Raw genomic sequence first — 9,117 nt, forward strand, 5'->3', positions numbered from 1 at the left:
TTCTCCATGATATTTACTCTATTATCTACCTTCTTTCACCCTATCCCTCCTCAAAAGTGATTTGCTTCTGACTGCCCCCTCCCCCAATCTGCCCTCCCTTCTTTCACTCCTCCCTCCTCATCCTCTTCCCCTCCTATTTTCCTGCAAGGTTAGATAGATTACTCCACCCAGTTGAGTATGTATGTTATTCCCTCCTTGAGCCAACTCTGATGAGATTAAGGTCTTTGAGCCAATTATGATGAGTGTAAGGCTCATTCACTTTCCTCACTCTCCCTATCTCTCCCCCCACTCCATAAGCCCTTTCCGGTTTCTTTCATTTGGGATTTTACCCCATTCTTACCTCTCCCCTTCCCCTTTCCCCAGTGCATTCCTCTCACCCTTCAATTTTACCTTAAAGATGTCATCATGGCGCAGCTAGGTGACACAATGGACAAAGTACCCACCCTGGACCCAGGAGGAACTAAGCCCAAATCTGGCCTCAGACACAAGACACTGACTTACTGTGTGACCCCAGGCATGTCACCCAACTCCGACCACCCCACAAAAAGAAGATAAACAAAAAAATAAATGCTTTACAGATATCATCCCTTCATAATCCAATTCCCACCTGTTGCCCTCTGTCTAAATTTGTCTATCATCTGCCCTAATAATGAGAAACTTCTTATGAGTTATATGTATTATCTTCACATGTAGAAATGTAAAGTTTAACCTTTTATTTTTATTTTACTTTTTATTTTATTTATTTTTTTGCAGGGCAACGAGGGTGTGATTTGCCCAGGGTCACACAGCTAGTAAGTGTCAAGTGTCTGAGGCATGATTTGAACTCAGGTCCTCCTGAATCCAGGACCAGTGCTTTATCCACTGTACCACCTAGCTTCCCCCAACAATTAAACCTTTTAACATCCCTCATCATTTCTTTTTCCTATTTACCTTTTTATGCTTCTCTAGGGTCTTGTATTTGAAAGTCAAATTTTCTATTCAGTTCAGGTCTTTTCATCACAAATGCCTGAAAGTCCTCTTTTTCATTGAAGTCCCATTTTTCCCCGAAAAGATTATAATCAGTTTTGCTGGGTAGGTGATTCTTGCTTGTAATCCCAGTTCCTTTGCTCTCTGGAATATTATATTCTAAGCCCTCCAGTCTTTTGATGTAGAAGCTGCTAGATCTTTTGTTATCTTGACTGTGGATCCATAGTACTTGAATTCTTTCTTTTTTGGCTGCTTGCAATATTTTCTCCTTGACATGGGTACTCTGGAATTTGGCTATAATATTCCTGGGAGTTTTCATTTTGGGATCTCTTTCAGATGTGATCAGTGGATTCTTTCAATTTCTATTTTACCTTCTGCTTCTAGGAATATCAGAGCAATTTTCCCTGACAATTTCCTGGAAGATGATGGTAAGCTCTTTCCTTGATCATGGTTTTCAGGTAGTCCAAAGATTTTCAAGTTATCTCTCCTGGATCTATTTTCCAGGTCAGCTGTTTTTTCCAAGGAGATATTTCACATTGCCCTCTATTTTTATTCATTTGGATTTGTTTTGTTGTGTCTTGATTTCTCATAAAGTCATTAGCTTCTATTTGCTCAATCCTAATTTTTAAGCAATGGTTTTCTTCAGAGAGCTTTTGTACCTCCTCTTCCTTTTGGCCAATTTGGCTTTTCAAGCTATTGACTCTTTTTTCATTACCCTCCTGCATCACTCTCTTCTCTTTCCATTTTTTCCTCTACCTCTCTTACTTTATCTTCAAAGTCCTTTTTTGAGTGCCTCAATGGCCTAAGACCAATTCATATTTTTCTTGGAAGCTTTGGATGTAGGAGCCCTGATATTGCTATCCTCTTCTGAGGGTGCACCTCGATCTTCTTTGTCACTAAAGAAATTTTCTATAGTCCTCACCTTTCTCTGTCTGCTTTCTTGCCTGTCTTTTACTTGACTTTTAACTCTTTCTTAGAGTGGGGAACTGTTTCCAGGCCACACTATCCCAAGCTTCAGGGGGTCCCAGGTGATATGTTTTAAGGAGGTGCAAGTTCTTCACTCACCTGGCCTGTTCCCTGGTCTGTAGATAAACCCAGGCCAACTTGATAATTAACCAGGCAGCAAAACTTTGTGTGCTATGGTTGTTAGCTCTGATGAGCTTGCACCCCTTCCCCACCTGGGCCACCACTACTCAAGTCTATTTCCTGGTTCCCAGCAGGGATGAAACACCCAGGATCTGTCTCAGTACCAATAGAAATGCCTGTAATCTCCCCCCAGTCAACCGCTCAGCCCTCTCACTAGAACATGAGCTTAGTACCAGATGACACTGGTGCTGCATCTGATTCAGGGTCTCCAGGGGTCTCTTTCTCCGGCAAGGCCTGCCTGGTACTGGATCTGTGTCAGTGTGACCAGGGGTTAGGTTCCACTCATGACCAGCCCTGAGGCCCCCTCCTTCTGACCTTCTAAGCCATCTTTGGCTGGAAAATGATCTTAGCCTGTTCTTTTGTGGGTTCTGTTGCTCCAGGAATTGCCCTGTGACATTATTTGTAAGTTTTTTGGAGCGATCATGTTGTGAGTTCTGAGAGCTTACTGCCTTTCCTCCACCATCTTGGCTCCACCCTGGAAATCCATCTTCTGTTATTTTTAATGGAATTTCTCTTTCTGTTGCTGCTGGACTGTATTGGTACTATATAGAAATGCTGATGAGTTTTATTATTTCCACTAGATTTTTGCTGATTCTCTAGGATTCTCTAAGTATAACATCTTATCATCAGCAAAGTGTGATGATTTTGTTTCCTTGTTGCATATACAATTCCTTCCATTTCTTTTTCTTCTCTTATTGCTATAGCTAACATTTTTAATACAATATTGAATAATAGAGGTGATAATTGGCATCCTTGCTTCACACCTGATTGTATTAGAAAGACTTCTAGGGGCAGGTAGGTGGCACAGTGGATAGAGCACTGGCCCTGGAGTCAGGAGGACCTGAGTTCAAATCCGGCCTCAGACACTTAACACTTACTAGCTGTGTGACCCTGGGCAAGTCACTTAACTCCAATTGCCTCACAAAAAAAAACAAACAAAAAAAAAAAAAAGGAGAGAATCAGAAAGACTTCTAGCTCATCCCCATAACAAATAATGCTTGCTGGTGGTTTTAGATAACTATTACTTATCATTTTAAGGTAAGCTCCACTTATTCCTATGCTTTCTAGTGGTTTTGGGGGGTTTGGTGTTTTGGGTTTTTTTTGTTTTTTTGCGGGGCAATGGGAGTTAAGTGACTTGCCCAGGGTCACACAGCTAGTAAGCGTCAAGTGTCTGAGGCCGGATTTGAACTCAGGTACTCCTGTATCCAGGGCCGGTGCTTTATCCACTGTGCCACCTAGCTGCCCCCTCTAGTGTTTTTAATAGGAATGTGTATTGTATTTTCTCAAAGGCTTTTTCTGCATCTATTGAGATAATTATATGATTTTTGTTGTTTTTGTTATTGATATGGTCAACTATGCTGATAGTTTTCCTAATACTGAACCAACCCCGTGTTCCTGGTACAAATTCCACGTGCTAATAGTGCTGATCATTATAATATATTGCTGCAATATCCTTAGTGGTATTTTATTTAAATTTTGCATCAATATTCATTAGGAAAATTAGTCTATACTTTTCTTTGTCTTGACTCTTCCTAGTTTAGGAATCAGCACCATATTTGTGTCATAAAAGGAATTTGGTAGGACTCCTTATTTGTCTATTTCTCCAAACAGTTTATATAGTATTGGGAATAATTGTTCTTTAAGCATTTATTAGAATTCGCATGTGAATCTATCTGGCCCTGGGAATTGTTTCTTAAGAAGTTCATTGGTGGATTATCCAATTTTCTTTTCTAAAAGTGGGTTATTTAGGTATTTTATTTCTTCTGTTAATCTGGGTAATTTATATTTTTGTAGATAGTCATCCATTTCATCTAGATTGTCCAATTTACTGGCATATAATTGGGAATAATAACTCCTAACAATTGCCTTAGTTTTCTCCTCATTGGTGATGAATTCACACCTTTCTTTTTGATACTTGTAATTTTATTTTCTTCTTTCCTTTTTTAAATCAAATTAACTAATGGTTTATCTATTTACTAGTTTCTTCCATAAAAACAGCTTCTGGTATTATTTAGTAATTCAATGGTTTTCTTACTATCAATATAAAGACTCTCTACTTTGATTTTCAGGATTTCCAACTTGGTGTTTAGTTGGAGATGTCTAATTCATTCTTTTCTAGTTATTTTTCGTGGCATGCCCAATTTATTGATGTAAGCAATAAGACATAAATTTTCCCCAAGCATATACTCCTTCTAATTGCCCTCATAGTATTAAAGTTCTTAAGTTTACAAATATTATTCTTGCCATATAGAAATAGCAATAATTAACCTTATTGAAATCTCTTGTGTTTTCTCTTTCATGTTTCTTTTTTAACCATTTTATGTTTTTCTTGAATTTTGTATTTAGAAAACATTTTTTTAATTCAGCTCGTCTTTTAATTAGGAATACTTAAAGTCTTCTATTTCATTAAATATCCATTTTCAGGGGCAACTAGATGATGCAGTGGATACACACTAGCCCTGGTTTCAGGAAGACCTTAGTTCAAATCCAGCCTCAGACACTTGACACTTACTAGCTGTGTGACCCTGGGCAGTTACTTAATCCTCAATTCCACACACACACACAAAAAAATGTCCATTTGCCCCCTTGAAGTATGTTCATTTTTACTGGGTAGGTTATTTTAGGTTGTAATCCAAAACTCCTGCGCCTTCTGGTATGTCATGTTCCAAGCCTTATGGTTCTTTAATTGTGGAGGCTGCCAAATCCGTGTAATACTAACTGTAGCTACACAATATTTGAATTGCTTCTTTTGGGCTCTGCTGTACTTTCTCTTTGATCTGTGAGCTCTGGAATATGGCTATAATGTTCCTGGGAGTTTTCATTTGGGAATTTTCATTTTGGGATCTTTTTCAGGTGGTGATCAGTTATTCTTTCAATTTCTATTTTGCACTCTGTTTGTAGTATATCAGAGCAGTTTTCCTTGATAATTTCTTGAAAGATGTTGTCCAGGCTTCTTTTTATTATGGCTCTCAGGCAATCCAATAATTCTTAAATTATCTCTCTTGGAACTATTTTCTAGGTCATTTGTTTTTTTAATTAGAAATTTAACATTTTCTTCTATTTTTTATTTTGTTTTATCATATCTGATGTCTCTTGGAGTCATTAGCTTCCACTTGCCCAATTATAATGTTTAAGGAATTATTTTCTTCAGTGAGCTTTTGTACCTCCTTTTCCATTTGGCCAATTCTGGTTTTTAGGAAGTTATTTTCTTGGGTGAATTTTTGTATATCTTTTCCCATGCTATCGACTCTTTTTTCATGATTCTCTTGCATAACTGATTTCTTTTCCCAATTTTTCTTTTACTTCTCCAATTTGCCTTTTTAAATTATTTTTAAGCTCTTACAGGAGTTGGGTCTGAGACCAAATTACATTTTTCTTTGACGCTTTACATATAGCCATTTTGACACTATTGTCTTCTTCTAAGTTTATGCCTTGATGCTCCCTGTCATCATAGTAGCGTTCTATGATCAAGTTCTTTTGGGGGGTTTGCTCATTTTTCTGCCTATTTTGTAAATTGCTGTTTTTATGTGAGAGTTGGGATCTGGTCCAGCACTGTCCCAAGGTTTTTGGGCTGGGGCTTAGGGTCTTGCTGCTAGCTTTCACTGGGCTTCAGGGCCTAACTTCTAGCTTGCACTGGATGGTAGGTCTTCTATATTGTATTGGGAGGTGGGGCCTCCCTATTGGTCTCCCCTCAGTGAGGGGTTTTGCTGCTGACCTGCTCCAGAGGTGAGGCCTTACTGTTGTGCTGCTGTGGAAATAGTGACCTTCTGCTGAGTGACCCTAAGGGAGGGATCTTGTTGCTCCCAAGGGCAGCCATTTTCTGGCAGGAGGGCAAGGCCTCGATAGTGGATTGCCCCATGCTTATAAACTTGCTGCAGGCCCCCTGTGACCTTGACTGCTGCTACCCTTGCCTCTTGATCTTCTCCTACCCCAGCAAAACAGAACTTTTATGCTGTATTCGTATGCTACTTCTGTGATCCTAAATCAATTCTGAGGTGGTTTTCAAGTTGTTTGGATGGGAATTTGGGAGGGCCCCAGAGACTTTCTTCTTCCCTCTGCCATCTTGACACCAGAAGTCTCTAAATCTCTATTTATTAGAGAAATGAAAATTAAAACAATTCTTTGTTGCAGAATCGCACCTTACACCTTCCAGATCAGCTAACATGACAGAAAAGGAAAATGACAAATGCTGGAGAGGAAGTAGGAAAATAGGTACAGAAATGCATTCTTGTTGGAGTTGTAAATTAGTCCAACTATTCTAGAGATCAATTCTGTACTATACCCAGAGTTACAAAATGTGCATACCCTTTGACCCAACAATACCACTGCTAGGTCTATAGGCCAAAGAGCTTTTTTTAAAAAGGAAAAGGAACTACATCTAAAAACATATTTATAGAAGCTTTTTTCTGGTGGCAAAGAATTGGAAATTATGGGGATGTGCATCAGTTGGGGCATATGATTGTGATGGAATATTATTGTGCTATAAGAAATTATAGGGGGATGGTTTCAGAAAACCTGGAAAGACTTATAGAAACTGATGCAGAGTGAAGTGAACAGAACCGAGAGATCATTGTACACAATAATAACAACATTATAATAATGATCAACTGTGAAAGACTTAGCTATGCTGATCAATATAATGATCTGAGATAATTCTGGACTCATGATGAAAAATGCTCTACACCTTCCAAGAGAACCGATGAACTCTGAATACAAATCAAAATATAATTTTTCACTTTATTTTTCTTGCTTTTTTATGAAACAGTTACTATGGGAATATATTTTGCATTATTTCACAAGTATAATTGATATCATATTGTTTGCTTTCTCAGTGGCTGGGAGATGGGACTGGAGAGAGGGAGAAAGTTTGAAACTCAATTTTTTTTAATTTAAAAAGAAATAATTTTAAAACGAAAAAATAATAATAAGTCTCCATCTTTCTAGAGCTCAGTTTTCTCTTCTGTAAAATAAAAGGGTTAGACTAGATGAAGTCACCTTTAGCTCTTAGGGGTCCTACAACCTGTCATGTGTGCCATTTAAGCTGCCTAAATCATACTGTAGATTCTCAGAGAGTTCTCCAGGGTAAATGGTTAGACATACTATAATTCTTTTTTTTTGTAGGGCAATGAGGGTTAAGTGACTTGTCCAGGGTCACACAGCTAGTGTCAAGTGTTTGAGGTCAGATTTGAACTCAGGTCCTCCTGAATCCAGGGCCAGTGCTTTATCCACTGTGCCACCTAGCTACCCCCAACATAATACAATTCTAATAAACAATTTTCTGAAGCTGGAGAGATAGTGATCTTTCATAAGAAAGACAGTACAAGAAAGCCAATAGTGTTCCAAGAAGCAGGTTCCAAGAACTGTTGTTTATCCATCACTTCTCCAAGAAAGTCAAAGATGCCAAAAAATGTGCTCTCTTGAACCCAATGTCCTTTGATACTGGAATATGGTCAGAAAGTATTTCTGGGAAGTATACTCTGGGAGGAACTAAATTTTTAATATAGCTAAGCCATCTACTATATAAGCAACTTTAAAAGAAATGGGCTAAGGAGCACAGGAAGCCTACTAGAATTGACCGGCCTAGGAGAGCCACCAAAATCAATCAATTAATCACATTGAATTTATTAAGCTCTTAATGTGTGCCAGGCACTGTGCTAAGTCCTGGGGATACAAAGAAAAAAAAAGCAAAAACAGTCTCTGCCCTCCAGAAGCTTACATTCTAATGGGCTAAACAACATGTATGTGGTAGGTATACATAAGACATATACAGACAGGAGATGCAAAGTAGCTGACCTTGGATTGGAAAATCTTAGCCACAAATGAGACCAGAAAAGGCTGGAACTTGTATCGAATATTGAAGGAAGCCAGAGATTATAAGAGGCCATGAAGACTGGTCTTTCTAGGCATGAAGGACAGCAAGCAAGGGAACAAATATGGAAATGACAATGTCAAGTGCAAAGAACAGCAAGGAGGCTAGTAGGGTTGTATTATAGAGTACGTGGAAGCTAGTAAAGTTTGTGAAGATTGGAAAGGTAGGGAGGGCTCAGGTTGTGAATAGCTTTAAAGGCCATAGAGGTAACAGGGAAGCACTTAAATTTATTGAGTAGGAGGAGAAATGGAATGGTCAGACCTAAACCATTTGGGGAAATTATTTTGGCAGCTGTGTGGAGAATGAATTGGAATAAGGAAAAAGTTTGACAGAGGGAGACCAATTTTAAGATTATTTTAATAATTCAGGCCAAGGTAATGAGGGCCTGAACTAGAGATGGTGACTGAGTATGAAAAAAGGAGGTGACACATATAAGAGATGTTGAGAAGTAACAAGACTTGACAATATTAGAGCATGTGGGTGACTCAGAATAAAGAGTTAAGGAAGACATTGAAGTTTCAGAGGGACCTCAGTGGTCATGTCATCCAAATAATTCCAGATAAAAGACTCCCATCTCAGATGAGAGGTTATCAAGTCACTCCTTGATGATACTAAGTAAAGGTAAATATATTCCCTCCTAAGGTAACCCACTCCTCTTTTGGACCACTCATTATTAAGTTCTTTCTTACAGTGAAACAAAATCTGCTACCCTACAACATCTAGGCCCTGAGAAAAGGTCTTTATATAACAGTCTTTCAACTACTTGAATTTGCATTTTAAATCACCTATAAGGCTGCTAATGAAAATATTATTATCCCTGTTTTTACAAATAAACAGACCCATATCCACAGATTATATATGTAATAATAATATATATGTAATAATATAATGTAAAATCATATACCATTATATATATGAAAACATGTATATATGTCTTCATACATAAAACATGTATCCTATTGTTGTTGTTTAGTCATTTAGTTGTGTCCAACTCTTCATGACCCCATTTGGGGTTTTCTTGGCAAAGATACTAGAGTGGTTTGTCATTTCCTTTTCCAGCTCATTTTACAGATGAGGAAACTGAGGCAAACAGGGTTAAGTGACTGGCCCAGGGTCACACAGCTAGTAAGTGCGTG

Source organism: Dromiciops gliroides, chromosome 4 (assembly GCF_019393635.1).
Source record: "Dromiciops gliroides isolate mDroGli1 chromosome 4, mDroGli1.pri, whole genome shotgun sequence".
NCBI lineage: Eukaryota > Metazoa > Chordata > Mammalia > Microbiotheria > Microbiotheriidae > Dromiciops > Dromiciops gliroides.